Genomic DNA, 18,747 nt, shown 5'->3' with positions numbered 1-18,747 from the left:
AGCGTGGCCCCTGTCCCTCGTCACCTGCCCCCAGATGTAAGCTCTCCCTGCACAGCCCTTTAGTCCCCAGAGGGCATACTTCCGGTGCTCACCATCCTCCGGCTCTTTCCCAGGAGTGGCTCAGGCTTGCAGCCTTTCTTTTTTCCAGCTTTACAGAGATACAGTTGATATAAGACACAGGGTAAGTTTAAGGTGTAGGACGGGATAACTCGACACCCTTATATGCTGCCTACGATTACCACTGTATCTTCTGCAGGAAGCTCCAGCTGGAGCCGGTGGGGACAATTCACTGGAAAAGAGAACTCTGTTCACATGCAGTGGAACCAAATCTCAACCAAAGAGAAGAGAGGAGCTACTTGGAGAGTTTATTGATATTTCTGGTGCAAGCTTCCACCTTCCCCGCCGTTGTTCCAGCAGAAACCTGATCTATCTCCTGATAACCAACCGGAAAACTCCCCTCCGCCCAGGGATTGCTCCTCACCCAGAACCTCCTCCTGTGGCCCCAGGTCCTCCCTGCAGGATGTGGGTTCTCTTTCCCTGGCCGAATCCCTTACAGAGTTACTCAGCGTGGCTTTTCACCACGCACATTTCTGCTGTAAATTGTGTTTCCGTTTTCCTGCCAGCATCTCTCTCACCACGAGGCCGCCACGTCACCTGGTTGTGATATTTCCTTCGCGTGCCTCCCTCTTTCCCTCCATCTCTCAGGAGTTGAGTTTCCAGCAAGAGGAAGTTTCCTTCTGATTCAGTAAATTGATATAATAGAAGAGCTGTTTTGATTAGGATTGTTTACTTAGATGCCTTTTCCAGCTGTGATCCAAATTCAAGGGCTCCTTTTTGAGTTCCCTGTGTGTGTCAGGCCCTCCAAAGAAACAACGGTTCTGTTCAAAGTGAAAATGCTTGATTCTTCTTCATCCCAGAAATATGAGCATCTGAGGGAAAGTCCAAGAGAAGGTTTGCTTTCTTCTTTTAAGCTTGCTATTATAGAATAGTATGCAGATTTTAAGATTTTAATTTTGTGAAAATTGTCTTATTCCTTTTGAGCTGTTATAACAAAATGCCATAGACTGAGCTATTTATAAGCATCAGACCTTTATTCCTCATAGTTCTGGAGGCTGGAAGGCAGTCAGGCGAGGCCCCACCAGAAATGCAGACTGGTGGCTTCTCGCTGGATTTTTACGTGGCAGAGGGTGAGGGAGTCCGTGGGGCCTCCTGTAAGAGCACGAATCCCTCCCACGAGGGTCTGTTCTCGGACATGGTCAACTCCAAAGGCCTCACCTCCTCCCACCTTCACAATTGGAATTAGGTTTTCAACATAGCAAGCTTGCCGGACATAAGCATTCAGACCATAGCAAAAATATTATGGTTTACTTAGTCCTTCATCTCAGTCTCTGGAATAAAAACGAACAGATGGACAGCTGTAGATAAATAGATAATAGATGGATAAATAGATAAAAAATGATAGATGGGTAATAGCTAAATAAAGGAGACAGACACATATACACAGACAACTTATAGGATCATAAAATGAAAGTCTTGCTCAGTCTCCTTAATTTACTGATGAGACTAAAGCTCAGGAAAGGAGCGCCTGGTTCCCCAGTAACACCTACCCCCGTGGCTCCTGACACCCCAAGCAGAGTCCCTCACAGCCACTCAGCCTTGTTCCCACTGGAACTGGTCCAGTTAAACGGACCCTGCAGGGCCGCTCACGGAAGCCCCTGGGCCCAGGCAGCAAAGTCAGATCTCCACTCGCGGCTCATCGACAGCTGGTCCACAGGAGGGCCCCCGGTCACTGCAGCCAGTCGGGGCCACTGCCCTGGGCCATGGCATCTCAGCACATCCTGAGTCTGCAGCTGCCAGGGGGGACTCACCCGGGCCTGGAGTGGCTCTTCACACCTCCGTGCGGGGGCGCCAGGGCCGCTGCGTCTCCTGCGAGGGGAGGGGCGGGGCATCCACTCGTGCTCTGCTGTGGTTACGGAGGTGGGGGCGGGACACGGACGACGCACCTGTAACAAAGGTGGGGGCGGGGCACGGACGACGCACCTGTAACAAAGGTGGGGCGGGGCACGGACGACGCACCTGTAACAAAGGTGGGGGTGGGGCACGGACGACACACCTGTAACAAAGGTGGGGCGGGGCACGGATGACGCACCTGTAACAAAGGTGGGGGCGGGGCATGGACGACGCACCTGTATACCTTTGTCAGGATGACTCAGAATTTGCCTCTGGGGGAGGGGCCTTGGGAAATCACAGCCCAAAGTCACAAGGAGCGCTTGGCATTTCTAGTTGCCTCTTTGTCTTCCAATCTGAGGCTTTACAATCTTAAACCCTTCATGCTGCAGCCATGAAGAAAAGTCTGTTTCTAGATTTCTAGAGCATGCAATGTTGTCAGCTACACGGATGGCCACAAGTCCTCCAGAGACTTAAAAAAAATGTATGTTTCTTTGTTTCGGGCTTCCTGGTGGAACAGCGGTAAAGAATGCACCTGCCAATGCAGGAGACGCGGGTTCAATCCCTGGGTAGGGAAGATCCCCTGGAGAAGGAAATGCAGCCCCCTCCAGTATTCTTGCCTGGAGAATCCCTTGGACAGAGGAGCCTGGTGGGCTATAGTCCATGGGGTCGCAAAAGAGTTCTTCGTTTGCTGTAGTCTTGGGGTCTCATAGACTCAAGCCCACTGGCTTTCAGAACTGATGCTTGGGGAGTTTCTCCCTCATTTGAAGGTCTTAGAAGCTGGTGTGCTTCTTGGGAGGTACAAACCCTTGCTCCTCTCACTGGACAGAGAGGAGCCAGGGTGGGGCTGATGGTGAGTGTGTCCGGACTCCCTGGCAGCTCCGTGGGCACTGTCTTATTCATTCCCCGATGTGCAGGGGGGACTCAGCTCGCTTCTGGATCTCTTCTCGATGGAACCGCTCTATGGAGAGCTGTGCAATTGAGGAGGGGGTCTCGGGAGCTTCCTCCTTCACCGTCTTGGGTTAGAACCCAAAACGGGTCCTATATTTTTATTGCATGATGAATCACTGATACTCTAAAGCTGAAGTACGGGAAGAAGGGCACGATGAGAGTTGAGATGACCAAGGCGGAGGACCACGCTGTGCACTGAGGCACCTCGTGTCCCTGCCAGCACCCTTCCCGTGTGCTGCCCTGTACCCCGGGAGCTGGAAAGCTAGAGTTCTCCAATTCTCCCGCATCTAGCGTTCAATAGCACTTCAGGCCCCTCTATTTAGAAACCTGAATGCAAGTTTGGCAAGTCTGTTTCTAATACTTCTCCCATCGTGGGGGTGTCTGAGCCCTCGGGGTCAGCAGTGCCTACTTGCTGGCATCCGGGACTTTGCAGAGTACGGCTGAGGGCACGTGTTTGGCTGTGTGGACCACGCCAGGCACGGCATGACTCCGGATCCCGCGGCACCAGCATGATCTCCTCAGGGAGGTTCCCAGTTGGCGCCAACTCTGTGTCAGGGCAGCTTCCTGGTGGCACCAGCTGGGATGGCTTGGAGCCCACCGCCGCCCTGCCCCTACCCGGTCGAGGTCCACTGAGGCAGAGAGGAGGCGGCCGTGTCCTTAGTTCTACAGGGTGGCTTTGGACAGCGCTCCTAAAAGATCAGCTGGTTTCTGTTCCTTCGGGTTCCCCGAAGAGTCTGGAAACCATGTGACATCCTGTAACAAGTCCCCTTCTGCTCGCACTCGCCAGAGTGAGTCCTGCCATCGGTCAGCGGACCAGGCAACACCCTGGGAAGGCCTTGTGGTGATGCCTTTTCGTTTGGATCCTTCTTTCACTAAACCAAGTCCCCACACGTGGGTCGAGAATATTTTATTCATTCTCCTTGGCCAAACCGCAGGTTTCCCTCTTTAGAAATGCAACTTGAGATTTACCCTCCATGAAGCCATTTTAGATGAGTTCAAAAACACATCCCATTTCCTCTGAAACTGTAACTTAGACACTTAGCAATGGCTCTTTGGGGACCCCAAGAGCATTAATCAGTTTCAGAACCAGAGTCAGCATACCTCCCCTGGGAAGCATTTTTCACGAGAAGCAAAGAGTACTTTGACCTCAGCCAGCCAGATGAAGACTTAAAAGCTGTAGCTGAAGGCTGGGGTGGTGGAACGTGTGCAAACTCACTCCTCTGGTCTTTCAAGCTACTTCTCTTCCTGTTTCCTTATCTCTCCTCTCCCACAGCTCTGGAAATTGGCAGCAGAACTAGATGCAAGTTAATCACACCAGTGATGGGACATTTTTCCAAAAAAAAAAAGGTCCAGATCTGTCAGCAAAGGTGTCAGGAGACCCTGGAGTCAGAGCCGCCTCCTGAATCAGTCTGCTCCAAGTGGCAGGTGCTGGGGTGGAGGGGGCAGACCACCCCTGCAGGGCCCTCTGCTTTCCCGGGGAGCGTCTCTGTCCACTTTTCAGCTGCAGACTTTCCACCTGGCCCAGAGCAGAGGCAGATAAGGATGCAGAAGCAAAGTCGCCAACAGTCTTAAAGAGAAACTTGCAAAGGAAAACTAAACGGATCGAGAGCACGCCAACAAATCCATGAGAGACGACTTAGGACGCGTGAATTGTTCATCTCTTTGACTGTGATTTCCAAAGCCACTGCCTTTGTCCTTTTAACCTGTAATTGCCTCACTCAGAAGTGGGGTCATGACCCCTCGATTAACCACATCATTGGGCTTTGGCAATGCGACCAGCAATTGTGAAAACGAGAAGTGAGTCAGAAAGAGAAACAAATACCATATATTAACACAAATATGTGGAATCTAAGAAAACAGTAGACATGAACCCATTTGCAGGGCAGGAATAGAGACGCAGACACAGAGAAAGGACTGTGGGCGTGGGAGGCGGGGAGTGTGGGACAAACTGGGAGATTAGGGCAGACATGGAGACACTATCGTGCCTGAAACAGCTAGTGGGAGGCTGCTGTACAGGGAGCTGAGCTCAGTGCCCTGTGACAACCTAGAGGGGAGGGGGTGGGAGAGAGGGAAGGGATGCGTGTATACATGTGGCCGAGTCACATCGTTGTACAGTAGAGACTAAAACAACATTGTAAAGCAATTATAACCCAATAAAAAATTTTAAAAACAAATAAACCATAATCTATGTAAAGCCCTAAAAAGAGACAATAATTGACATTAACGATGTCATCTACATTTTGATATACTTTATGATACTAAAGAAAAATGCAAAGCAAGCTGGTTAGTTAACCCTACGTGTTTATGGGTCCTTTTCAAAGCTCAATAGTCTTTGAATAATAAAACAACACTTTCTCTAGCAACTCAAGAAGTAGTGGAATGTAGTGCCACTAAGCCAATGTTTGGGATTTGGAACTAAACTTAATCTGTAGAGATTCCTTAATTGGAAGGTTGTCTTCCTTTCCTGGGACACTAACCTGTTCCTACTTTAATTATTCTTTCCTTCAATGAGCAGATTGTAGTACATGCCTTTTTGTTCATACAAGTATGAAATGTTTGTCTCACCAGGATCAACTAGATATTAAAAGAATTTAAATATTTCCAAAAATCACAAAAAGGCATTTTGGACATTCTCAGCACTCCTGTTACTTCCCATCTGTGATGTGATAGCCGCTGAGAAGTAGAAAGTCTTTCGAACACCCTAGCTTGGTGATGCCCAGAGAGGTCCCCACGACAAGGACAAGCTGATGAGGCTTATCAACCTGGCATCGAGGAGTCCATCACTGTCCCAAGGCATCTGCTCTTGCAAGATATGGTGGAAACAAAGGGTGAGTGCCAAGAAAAATAACGGCTTCCACTCCTGCAACTCCATCTTGAAGAAAAAAGGCAATTTCTGAAAAAGCTGTAAAAGGTACCTGCCACATTATGCAAATGTCACGTCGTACAGCTGGAGCTGCACCCAGTTGTTACGTTCCCGTAAAGGTGAAGATCCAGATACGTGTTTTTGAACTGTCTTTAAAAAAAAAAAAACTGTTGTCCTTTTTAATAAAAAAATAAAATTTGGTAACCAACATGTGTTAAATTCATATTTTGCATGTTGCCTGTTATGAAAGTGCATGTGTTCCTGAAAGTGTCTTAACGCTTCCGAAAATGTGCAAGGACGCACGTCTGGAGACCCCCTTCTCCTCATCCTCAGAGACAGTGTCTAGTCTCCCCGAAAAGTGCAGAGCATCGTTTTAAAGAGAAGTCTCCTTCCACGGGCTCTCAGGAGTGGTTGCCCGCTGCTGAGATCGCGGTCGTGGGTTCTCACTCTCCGCGAAGGAGACAGGACAGCAGTACTGGCAGAAGTCACTTCCTCTTCAACCAGGGGACGAGCCAGGGTGACAACCGTCCCCAGTGGCCGTGAGATCGTTTCTCTGCACACGGAGCCCCAGGAATGAGCCACAAGTGCGGGTTCCTGCAGGGCTCACCCTCCATGCCAGGCCTGCATTGTCACGTGGGACCTCACGCAGTCCTGGGAGGCAGGCCAGTCATCCCCCCCGTGTGCCCTGAGCACCCCGAGGCTGAGGGACAGCGAACCTGCCCTCGGTGAAGCTCCCAGGACCAGCCCAGGCCTTCTGTGCCCGCCCGTGCTCAGCCACACCAGTGCCTTTAGTCATGACCCTGCTCATCCGCTCGCCCACATTACTCTCCCACCAGACCCAGATGCAAGCAGTGCTCTGAAATGCGAAATCAGAATAATGATTACAAAGCCAAACAACACCAACATGCAAACCATGTGTTCCTAACATTCAAGTCACACTGCAGACTTTTCTACAGACTTTTCCTTTAAAGAGCTCTATAATGTACTCACACATTCAGATGGCACATCTACTTAATTCATAATCAAACACTTCACAGCATTGATTTCTAGGTCAAGTCCAATGCATCATGAAATATTTAAACTTCCCCTGTAAATAAAAAAAGAGCTACTCAATTTTACATTTGAAATATTTGAGATTTGCCATACTTATAAACATTTCCCCAGCCAAGGCAGGACCTCCAAGAAAATTAAGCTTATCCTCCTTCATCATAAGTATTTCCTTAAAAGCACTGAACATTGAAGAAAAAAAAGAGGTTAAAAAGAATGGAAGAAGGAATGGATTCATTTCTTTTTATAGCTGACATGAAACACAAAGAGGCTTCAGTATCAATAAGAAAATCAGACCAGGTCCTCTCTGTTGTTTCCCTATTTTTTTGTAGATTTTAATTGGAAATATATTACATATAAACAAAGAGTACTCTTCACTCAATTCAATTTTCAATATTTTTATATAAACTCCCACGTAATACCCACTTCCTCCAGTTACTTTGAAGTAAAAACAAGGTATATCATTTCATGTAAAAATACTTCCATGGCATTTAAAAATATAGCTGTTTTGGGAAAAGAATAACTGCACTACAATGATCACAACTACAGAGAAATGTGGGCGCGCTCCTCCAGCACAGTCGCACACCCGGCCAGCGCCCCAGACAGGCCCTGGCCGCCTCAGGGCCCCCCTTCACGGCTGCCCAGCAGTGTCTGAGGTCCACACGTTGTACCGGCTGATGTACCTCTCGGGTCCTTTTCCACCTACAGTTTCCCTTTCTTTTTCTTTGAAGTGTCTTTGTTGAAGAAACGGGGGTTTTTGTCTTGCAGCACCGTCCATGCTGTGAGTTTGCTGATTGCATGCGGGGGTGTCATTTAAATGTCCCTTGTACTTCGTGTAACTGGTAGTTCCATTTAGACCCTTTCTGAGATTGAGCGTTGCCCCTCCTGAGATTGTCCAGCTGTATGATTTTTCCTTCCTTTCAAAAAGAACAAATAGATTCCGTGACCTCAATCCTACATAACGTACAGCTACTGCGAAGGAGGACTTCTGCTGGGAAAGTCTTTGTTGGGAGGATACACAGCGTCTCACACGGTCTGAAGGAAAGAGAAGGTACAGGCCTTCCGGCCCATTAGAGCCTGTGGACGCGCCCCCACCTGCGAGTTATGCGACCTTGAGCCTGATGTCTGTAACTCGGTTATTTCCTTGGTAAACAGGGACGGCGATACCTTCCTTAAAAGGGCTGCCGTAAGGTTAGGCGGAGGGACACGCGGAGAGCTCTGAGCACACCCGGGGTTTCTGTTGCTACTAAGAGTCCCCGGTGGCCGCTCTCACTAATGAGTGCGCGGGGCTCTCCAGCGCCGGCCCGCTGACCGCATTTCCGCCGGGGCTCCTGTTCCCACGGCCTTTCCAGGAGGCCCCGCCCCAGGCCGAGCACCGGCAGCTCGGTCCTCCGTGCGTGCACTGTCTCTTCAGCTCTCAGGACCGATCAATCTTGAAAATGTGAGCGACCCACAGATGATTCCTCCGTGCTATTATTTAATGTTGTTTTGAATAAAACGTGAAGCCGTGAGTTGCAGGAAGTGAAAACATGACGCCGCAGAGAAGCAACCATCCCTGGCTGACCTTAGCTGTGTGTCGGGCGCACAGGTCTGTACTGTGTACGCAGTGCGGCTCTGGGGACAGACGGTCAGAGGTCGCCACGAACCGCTGTGAAGGCTGAGCACCCACAGGGCTCTGATCCATGTGAGTTGCCGAGGGGTCTAAGACCCCCCATCATGCAGGCTTCATTCACCTGCATGGGGATGACCGGCCCTGGGTCTGAGCACACACAGGTACGCTGTGCCTTTTGCCACTATGGGGACACATCATGCTACGTGTTAGAAACCATCAAGATGGCCAGACTACTTAAAAACGTGATAACGGATGCTATTTGAGGGAAAGAACACACTGTCAGCTTCTGTCACTGCTCAGGAAGCAAAATTAGAAGACCTCACAACTTGGCCATTTTCTAATCTTCCCAGCTATGGGCCTCCCACAAGCAAAGGCAGATCAAGGATCCATCCATTCCCCAAGCCACGGAACCACCTGTGTCTCACTAACCAGATCATTGGCAATAAAGGGGAGATGGTCCTTAGACCACTCAGATCCACTCCCTGGAGTTGGGGATGGCACTAGCCTTCCCTGAGGCACGGGGCACATGCGGGAAGGTGGGTGTTGGTGGTGTTTAGTCGTTCAGTCGTGTCTGACTCTCTACGACCCTGGAGAAGGTCCCCTGGAGAAGGAAAAGGCAGCCCACTCCAGTGTTCTTGCCTAGAGAATCCCATGGACAGAGGAGCCTGGCGGGCTGCAGTCCACAGGGTCGCACAGAGTCAGACATGACTGAAGCGACTTACCACGTACTCACCACAGCCCAAGTGCCCACTCCCAGCGGATGCACCGCAGGCCTCGCACGGGGCCCAGCAGTGTGACCCTGGCCGTCTCCTGCCGCCGTGATGGGCCGAGGGCTGCAGCCTTGATACTGGAGCCTCTAACTCTGCGTGACGGGCTTCATCAGACGGACAGGTGGTTCTCGCTGTTTTGTGGAATGGTGGGGCCCCTCATCACGTGGACAGTCAGGAGATCACGTTTGCTGTTCTCTTCAGAAGATCCCTCACTGGGTGTACAGGGCAGTGCCTGTGGCAGAGGGGTCAGGACCAGGACCTGGCTGGCCTGGACCTGCTCGGCCTCGGGCAGCTTCGGGGCCAGCACCACAGTCCTCCTGGCTGGCGTCCCCTCTGCAGGAAGAAGCCGCACGGCAAGCCTCCTCGGGCACCTGCGCGTGTCCACCGTGGTCCCTTGAGGGAGCCGAGGGTCACACGTCCTTCCTGCCAGCCCCACCCCAGGTTTGTCTCAGCACCAGCTCCGCCAGCCTCGCGGGTTGCCCTGACGACCACCCCTCACCCGCGGGAGGGACGTGGGGTGAGCCCACCTTGGGGCTCCGCTCCCGCTCACCCCGCTCTGTGGGTGTGGAGGCTGGTTCTGGTGACAGGACAGAGCTGGGATCGTCAAACCCCCAGGCCCTGTGTCAGCCGGCGGTGCTGGGTCACCTCAAGGCTCACGCAGACACCGCCCAGCCCCGGGCAAAGGTTCAGCAGTGCATCTGGTTTCCAGAAAACAGAAGCAGTTGACAGCCCCCACCAGCCCCAGCCTGGGGCCACGAGCAGCTCAGTGCAGGCAAAGAGCCTCCTGACTGATGTTCACACAGGAGGCAGCGTCTCTGCCTGGGACTCCGGGAGGTTTGGGCGACAAGCCTCCTCCTCCTTTGCCGAAGCCGCAGAGCGCCGGACACGGAAGCCGGCTGCCCGGCCAGGCACCAGCTCCCCCGCAGCCCCGGAGGCCAAGTCTCGGGGCTTCAGCCCCTGGATGCTCACTCTCAAGGAGGAAGGAATTCCAGGATCACCGAGAGTTCTCTTTCAAAAACAACAACCTAGACACCTCATTCCGAAGCCATTTTCATGCCCAGAGCTCGGCCTGCTCAGGACAGGACAGCATGTCCCCATCCAGGGTGGTGGGGTGGGGCCTGGGGTTCTGGGGGCAGCGTGGCTGTGCTCCCCGAGATGAGAAGGAGCGGTCTTGATGAGTAAAGCGTGTGTTTCCACGGGTCTTGGAGGTGCCGTTTCTGGGCAATGTCAGAGCTATCTGTCTATCTTGTTTGCTCTGAACTTCTGGTCCCAGCGGGGATGGAAATGAAAACCCCACTTTTAATGTCAGTTATGATCCACACACTGAAGGGTCTCAGCCTGGGATTTAGAAAACCAAGCCATGGAAACGGTCTGAAACTCTGTTCAAGGTCAGTCTGCCAGCCTAGGGTCCCTTCTAGGACAGAGCGCTGAAGACACCGCCATGGACGGGACATTCTACACGACAGCGACATTGCACAGTTAGGACAAGGCTGTTCACAGCTTCCAAGTCCTGAGCTGACACCAGCCGTTCCATCTGCAGACTGCCCAGCGATTTCTATAGACTTCCTCCTCGGACTCAGACCCTCAGATCTCAGACTTTCCCACGAGTCATTTAGGAGCAAGTCTGGTACTTTGGCTGCATTTCTGTGACCAGCCGCTGGTCTCACTCAGAGCAGCCGCAATCAGTCACCCTCTGTGGTATCCAGAGTGTTCAGTATTCACAAGATCCAAGGATGAGTGCAAAGTCCCAAATCAAGAAGAATATCTGAAAGCAGGCATCAAAGGAAAAGGAATAAACGGTTGCGACTCTGAGTCTTGCCATCAAAGCACTTGGACAGGCTATTTTTCCAAACGGTGCTATTTTTCCAAACGGTGGTCCTTACGGTGTTGTCTGAAGTGTCAGAAGCATCCGAGGAGGGATGGAGGGCCCTGAGCACCATCCGTGCCAAGATGTCCCCGGAAGAAGAGGCAGCGAGTCCGGGTGGAACAGCAGGAATCAGCCCCGGGAGACTGGGCCGGGGGTCTGGGTGCCCACGTGCGGCAGTGACAGCGCCCTTCAGAGGTGAAGCCCACACGTGGCACAGAGCAGCCCAGCCTGCAAGCCGTTAGCGGGACTCGTCTCTTCATTTACGTTTTATTATTTACGTGGAAATTCCTGGTTCTGAACAACTCAAAGAAGGAAACACAAGAGGAACCGGGTGAGCTGTGAGGAGTGGAGGATTAAAAATATCATGTTTTCGAGAAGAAAACCTACCACTGTTTTCTGCATTTCTTCCCTGGAATTTATTACTCATCCAAGCACAACAGATAATTGAGCGGGGTATTCTGCCGTGTCTCCAAAAACAATACGGCCACATGTCCGAAATCCCACCATTTCCAAAACCTCATCTCATCCGTAAAGGTCCCTCTATGGTAACCATCTCGTACCAAATAAATCCTGCTGTTGTTGCTGAATAGCATGGTTCTTTCCATTCCACATGTGGGCTCCAAACAGGCCATAAATCCATTGATGAATTAGTCAGATTTTGACCACGGTTCTTTCCACAAAGGCGAGGCGAGCTATGATGAATTTAAGCCCAGTGGCCTGCACAGGAAAAGTCCCACAAACTCCCTCTTCATAAATTGAGGATGAGACATGCAGGGGTGGGGCGGGGCGCCCAGCGCATTCTTGCTGACACCCAGACCCGTGGGTCATTTATTAGCTGTTTGGACCAGCGGCTGGGGAAGCGCGTCCTGCCTGGGTCTGGCCCGGTCTGCCAGCAGCCGCCTGGGCCGCGGTCCAGTCACAGGGCTTCCGGGGCTCGGAGCCGGGGCCCTGAAGGAGGCCCTGGGGGTTTCCTGCCGCGGGGCCCCATGGTTTTACCTTCAGTTTGCAGGAGGCAGGGGAGAAGGTGAGACAGTGTGCTGGAAGAAACAGGCAGAAAGGAAGGGAGAGACGTTGCCGGATGACAGGGGTGAGGGGCGTCTCTCTGCCCCGAGGTCAGACTCAGCCTCTCTGGCTCCCAGGGAGACACAGCAGGCCAGCCTGGGCCCCCCGACGGCAGAGAGAGGGTGCACTGTGCCTCCCCCAGCCGCAGAGAGCCCCGCGTTAGCTTGTCCTCACCTGGGAACCCCGCGAGAGGGAGGGAGGGGAGAACGGCCGCATCGCTGTTAATTTCTGCTCTCAGGACCGGCACCGAGAAACAATGGGGAGATGACGCCGAGAAAGCCAAGGTTCCGGGAAAGGCTGGGGCGCAGCGCTGAGCAGCGATAAACAGATGAGGTCACTGAGTCACAGAAAGGGGTTGAAAAGCCTCATGCTGCCCTGGGTGTGCACAAAGAGGCCAAACACCGCGCCTAACAAGGCCTTCTTTATTCTGTGGGTCCCAGCCCTTCGTACAGCCTCGGAGGAGACCGCAGACGGTCTGGAGCACCCCAAGTTCAGAGGAGCCTCGGGAACACGGGACGCCTTCCAGGAAAGAGCCGCAGAGTGAGTTACAGGCTGCGAGGGGCGCTCCGCGGGGCGGGTCAGCAGCAGTGAGGAGCCCGTGTCAGCGCAGCGGACAGTGACCCCCGGCCCCGAGAAGGTGCCTTCCTCCCCAGAACCGGGTCTGCCACCCACACCGGGCTCTCCACCAAGTAGCCAACAGTGTATTTATAACCACAGCCCCAGAGGCCGCGGCTGCTCCCAGAGACGGGCCCACAGAGGGGCGAGCCAGGCAGAGCGGGCCGGGTCAGTGTGGGCGCCGGGCCGGGCCGCGCCTCTGAGCCCCTTCCCGCCCAGGCCTTCCCCGCCGCAGTGACGTTCCTGCCTCGTTCACCGCTTCAGCCCTGGAGGAGAGAGACGGTGCAGCAGTTCCCCCTCGAGGCCCATGTGACCCTGCAGACCAGCCCCGACACCACGGGTGCTGGAAGACAGTGCGTCCCGCAGACCCCCCGGGTCTCAGGAGAGGCTGCGCAGGGCACTGCCTGGGTCCTGCCCACCCGCCCCGCCTGGAGCGCGGACAGCAGTGAGAGTCAGAGGTCAAGGATGCAGTCTTTCGGACCCTGAGCCTGTCTTCTCCTCTTACCCCTCAGAATACAGCTTCAAGACGCTCCTGAAGAACACTGAGGGAGAATTCCTAAATGGAAGGCCACCATGCGTCTGATACGAAGACACAGCATCAAAAGATGCCAACCCTAAGTTCATGTGATCAAATATGAATGCATCTTGGTTTTTAAAGGGGCCTGTTTCTGGAATGAGACAAGTAAATCTAAAATCTGTATGAAGAAAAGGAAAGAGAATCAAGGAAATTCTGAGCAGAAAGGTGAGGGCATTACTGTTGGTTTTCTTGGATGCGATGACTGTGTAAGAAAACATCCATGTTTCAGGAGGGCCAAGCTGACGTGCTGTCTCACACATGCACACATTCACACATGCACACATGCATACACTCATGCACACTCACGCACACTCACTCATGCACACTCACTCATGCACACTCACACACAGCTAGGGCAGAGGTGGTAACTACTACCCACTGTTGAATTTAGGGGGTGGATACAGAGGGATGCAGTCTGATCCTCAGGGCTTCCCTGGTGGCTCAGATGGTAAAGAATTTGCCTGAAACGTAGAAGACCCAGGTTCAATCCCTGGGTGGGGAAGATGCCCTGGAGGAAATGGCAACCCACTCCAGTATTCTTGCCTGGAGAATCACATGGACAGATGAGCCTGGCGGGCTACAGTCCATGGGGTCACAAAGAATCGGACATGACTGAGCCACTAACACACACACACACACACACACACACACACACACACACACACAGGTGATCACAGCACTATTCTTTTGATGATCTATTCATTCATAATAGAGAGTTGAAAAAAGTACACCATAAACAAAGTCGAAAGACAAATGACAAACTGGGAAAAACTGTCTGTAACTTATATCCTGGACAAGGGATATAAGTATGAGTCTTATACTGTATGAGTCTTCCTCATACATAAAGAACCTCTATAAATCATGAGGAAAAAGTCCCACACCCAGATGGGAAAGAGGACAAAGGAAAAAACCGCTCACCAAGAAACAGAAAACAAGAAAAAAGATTCAATTTCCTTTGAAAGAAATTTATTTATTTATTTATTTAATTTATTTGTCTTAGTTGGGGGCTAATTACTTTACAATATTGTTGTGGTTTTTGCCATACATTGACATGAATCAGCCATGGGTTTACATGTGTTCCCCATCCTGAACCCCCCTCCCACCTCCCTCCCCATCCCATCCCTCTGGGTCATCCCATTGCCCCGGCCCTGAGCATTTGTCTCATGCATCGAACATGGAATGGTGTTCTGTTTCACATATGATAATATACATGTTTCAATGCTATTCTCCCAGAACGTCCCACCCTTGCCTTCTCCCTCAGAGTCCATAAGACTGTTCTATGCATCTGTGTCTCTTATTCTGTCTCTCATATAGGGTTATCGTTACCATCTTTCAAATTCCATGTATATGCATTAGTATACTGTATTGGTGTTTTTCTTTCTGGCTTACTTCACTCTGTATAATGGGCTCCAGTTTCATCCATCTCAATAGAACTGATTCAAATGTATTCTTTTTAATGGCTGAGTAATATTCCATTGTGTATATGTACCACAGCTTCCTTATCCATTCGTCTGATGATGGACATCTAGGTTGCTTCCATGTCCTGGCTATTATAAACAGTGCTGCGATGAACATTGATGTACACGTGTCTCTTTCAATTCTGGTTTCCTCAGTGTGTATGCCCACAGTGGGATTGCTGGGTCGTATGGCAGTTCTTAAAACTGCACTGAGGGCTTCCCTGGTGGCTAAGTCGATAAGAATCCACCTGCCGATGTGGGGGATGTGGGTTCAATCCCAGGTCTGGGAAGATTGCACATGCCACTGGGCAGCTGAGCCCGTGCACCACACTCCTGAGGCTGTGCCCCACAACTTTCGAAGTCCAGGCACCTAGAGCCCCTGCTCTGCACCAAGAGAAGCCTCTGCAATGAGAGGCCTGAGCACCACAAAAAGAAGAGCCCCCGCACGCTGGAAGTAGAGAAAGCCCCCACAAAGCAAGGAAGACCCAGTGAGATTAAAAAAATACTGCACTGAGTCAAGCCTCGTGTATGTTGTTGGCAACACCCCCAAGTCTGAGAACACGGGGGCGGGGATGGTGGGGAGGGGCCTCCGCACCCCTCACGGGTGCTGACTCTGGCCCCGAGCACCTGACGTCAGGGAATCCAGCCCGTGAACACTCCTGCACACGCAGATCGATGCTTCCACGTGGATCGCTGAGTGGCTGTTTGTTCAGGCAGACAACTGGCAACAACACCAGCACCTCTGTGCGGGGTCGAACCTCCTGGGTATGCCGGGCACCTCTGGGAGACGTTCCCAGGGGGTCAAACCACCCGGGCGCACCAGGCGCCTCCGGGAGATGCTCCCGGGGGGTCAGACTGCCTGGGCACGCCAGGCGCCTTGGGGAGACACTCCCAGGCACTGAGGGGAGGTCAGCAGAGCATGGTAGGGAGTGAGATTAATATACGGTGCTGGGGGCTTAAAAAGAAGAAAAGTAAGAATGTTTTATTTGCTTGTATTTCTGTAGTGAAATATCAGCAGGACGCGGCACGCACAACCTCCCCTAAATAAACACACAAAGCGAGCAGAAGCAGCTGCTCAGTCGCTGGCGTTGGGGAAGGAGGTCAGTGACCTGCGCGGGAAAGAGACTTCTCGGGGTCTGCCTTTTAACGTATTGGTTCTGCTTAAGCCACGCTCGAGGATCACCTATTCAAACATACACAAAAAATCAATGTAAAAGAAAAAGCCCTTCAAGAACTTCTTCTGATGTTTAGATAAGGATTTCCTAACTGCTGGGGAAACAATTTGAAGATTCTTCCATGTGTAGTCCAGCCAACACCTGGGCCTTGGTCACCTCCTTTAAACTGTGCCGAATAGCGAGCCTGCTGCCCGCCTGCGGTCTGATCGCTGTGGAGAACGACTGACCCATCCTCCGGCTCCGGGCCTGGACGCGTGGAACAGGCTCTGCAGGGCCCGTCAGCCCCCCGGGGCTCTGAGTGTGCAGACACAGCCCGGCTTCTCCCGGGGCCTGGCACCACGTTTGGCGCCCACAGCCCCCTTTCCAGAGAATTCCCGATCAAATACGGACGCGAGAACCAGGGGAGCGACCGCATTGGCTGCCGTTCGGGTTGGGCGGGGAGCAGTACTCCCCGCCCGCCGTGTGCGACTCATCCAAAACACCAACACGAAACGCATCCCTGCCCACTGGAGCCAGCTGATGCCAGGAGGCCACACACGCGGAGCCTGGTCCTTCCTGTCTTCACGGGAGAGCAGCCGAGGGCCTGGGCTGAGAGCGGGGAGCCAGGCCTGGGGACAGCCACTGCCTCCCCTAGAGGCCGCCTGCCCGGCGTGAGACGGACCAGAGCTGTCCTTCGGGAGGACAGCCTGGGCTGCCCAGAAGCTGACGGGGGGCAGCGGGGGACAGGGGCCGCCTGGTCCTGATGCCCCCGTGGCTCCCCCGCACATCAAGCTGTGTCGGAAGAGAAGGGTGCTTGCCATGAGGCGCACGCAGCCCAAAGGTGCGGATGAAGGAGGAGCTGCAGGAGGCCGGGCCTTCAGAGCCCCTGGGAGGAGCCCACCTGTGAGCCCACCAGTGAGCCCACCAGTCAAGCCGGGCCCCTGCTCAGCCAGCAGGACGGACCCAGAGCCCGAGCGCCCTGCGTCCCCCGCCCCGCCCCCCACCCAGGGCCGGGCCCCCTATGAGTGGACGGCCCCCGCCACAGCCCGGAGCCCCCGGGGATGCAGCGAGCCGGGGTATCTTCCTAAATCCCCATCCGTGTCCCTCCCTGCCCGCGACTTTACAGCTCTTTCTCTTTTCATTTTATGAAAAAACCTTCTACTGGCACTATGTTATTTAAATACAGAAAATCTGAGAGTTCGGTTTTTCCAAGCTGGGAAGTGTTAGTGTGGACGTGCCCTTCCGAGCCCTTCTGGAGAGAGCTGCAGGCGGACAGGCCTCCCAGCCAGGCCTCGGGACCAGGGCTCACCTGGGCACGGCCGCCCGAGATTTCTCCAGAAGGCTGGAGGGGATGGAGCTGCAGACCACCAGCAGCAAACCCGCAACCAGGTGGGGGGTGAGCTCAGCCCCTGGCTCTGCTCCAGCCACAGAGTCTCCCCTCTCCGCGTGCCCCGGGACTCCTGCTGCCTCCCAGGACACGTGAACGTGGCTCTTTGTCAGGTCAGGACCACTGCGAGACCCCACTCAGAGCATCCTGGATAGAAGAGCTGAACTTGGGGGCCGGGCAGGGGGCATGTCTCCCACCACGATGGAAGGGCTCAGCTGCCCCCACTGCGTCAGAGGTGCCCCAGACTCGCCTTCCGGCTCAGACCCCATATTCCCGATCCTGAAGCAGTGAGTGTGCCTTGGAACCGCCGAGTCCTGACTGTTGTGCTCCGCAGCCTCCTGGCACGTAAACCAAGCAGGGAGGATGGGTTTGCACCGGCCAGACCAAGGGTGTGTGTGTGCGCGGTGTGTGTCGGTGGCTGGTGTGTGAGTGTGTGAATGTGAGAGATGGACAGGGACACAGCACCTCTGAGTGGCCGGTCACATTTTGAATTCCCAGTGAACCGAAGCCAAACAGTTCAGATAAAAAATCTGTTTTCACTGACTCACAGAAGGCTTAATCGCTCTGGCAGAAACTTCCCAAGAAGTTTACCTTTGGGCAGACATGGCCCAGCACCAGACAGGAGGTTTCAGCCCCAAAGAATCTGGCAGACGGTCGTGGGCAGGTGATTAAAGTGGCTGAGACACTCGGCTGCCCCCAAGGGCCCGGCCTCTGCCCGCGCCTGCACGGGGCTGGTCCGCAGCCTAGGGGCACGGTCCCCACATCCCCAGCGGGGGGCTCAGCTTGCCTGGGTTAACTCACCTGGGTTAACTCGCAGGGTTAAGTCGCAGGAAGGGGTCTGAGAGCTGAGGTGAAGTGACCTTGGGAGCAGCAGGGCCACAGACTTCACAATAGCCTCCCCACGGCCGCTCCCAGAGCCACCTCTAGCTCACGATTCCATGTGACTCTGACACACAGAGGTGCACCGTGTGGTCAAGCTCAGAGCACAGGTGTGTGACATTCTGGAACAACTGCCGACTTGGGCTGAGAAACGGAGACGCGAGGCCCTTCCCAGACCTGTGACCGCAGAGCGCACCTGCCGGAACCTTCCAGAACCTTCCAGATGGAGCACAGGCAGGCTGTGCTCCACGCTGCCACCGGACAGGCTCAAGTCTCCACCTCAGTTTGCACATGCCATCAGCAAAGAAAATTTCTTCTGAAAACTGAGTCCACAAGTGTGCCCACACCTGCTGCTTGCTGAGTCGTCACCGGCCACTTCTTCACGGCACGTCCGAGCTGAGCCGGCCTCTGGGGAGACGGCCGACCACGAGGCCAAGGCTGCCCTGTGGCCACGACCACAGGTGACAGAGGCCACCTGTCCTCCACGCCTCCCTCTGGCCGGACACCACCCCACCTACCTTTTCAGCACATTCATGTGATCCCCAATGATTACAGTCAA

The 18,747-nt window shown here is 53.5% G+C and overlaps 2 long non-coding RNA genes across 2 annotated transcripts; one reads left to right on the top strand and one right to left on the bottom strand.

The window, feature by feature from the left end:
- Positions 1–346: 346 nt before the first annotated feature.
- On the bottom strand, positions 347–1,962 carry LOC145518766 (uncharacterized). Its single transcript, XR_014063277.1, has 2 exons — positions 1,608–1,962; positions 347–1,388 (listed from the first exon to the last, which is right to left on the bottom strand). It is a non-coding gene; the product is annotated as an uncharacterized LOC145518766 (long non-coding RNA).
- A 284-nt stretch (positions 1,963–2,246) lies between these two features.
- LOC145518765 (uncharacterized) lies at positions 2,247–5,969 on the top strand. The gene is made up of 3 exons (XR_014063276.1): positions 2,247–2,431; positions 4,172–4,695; positions 5,467–5,969. It is a non-coding gene; the product is annotated as an uncharacterized LOC145518765 (long non-coding RNA).
- Positions 5,970–18,747: the final 12,778 nt, after the last annotated feature.

The sequence above is a fragment of the Giraffa tippelskirchi genome, chromosome 8 (genome assembly GCF_054371585.1).
Source record: "Giraffa tippelskirchi isolate mGirTip1 chromosome 8, T2T-mGirTip1v1.2.pri, whole genome shotgun sequence".
Classification (NCBI taxonomy): Eukaryota; Metazoa; Chordata; class Mammalia; order Artiodactyla; family Giraffidae; genus Giraffa; species Giraffa tippelskirchi.
This window is presented reverse-complemented; position numbering and strand designations above follow the sequence as displayed.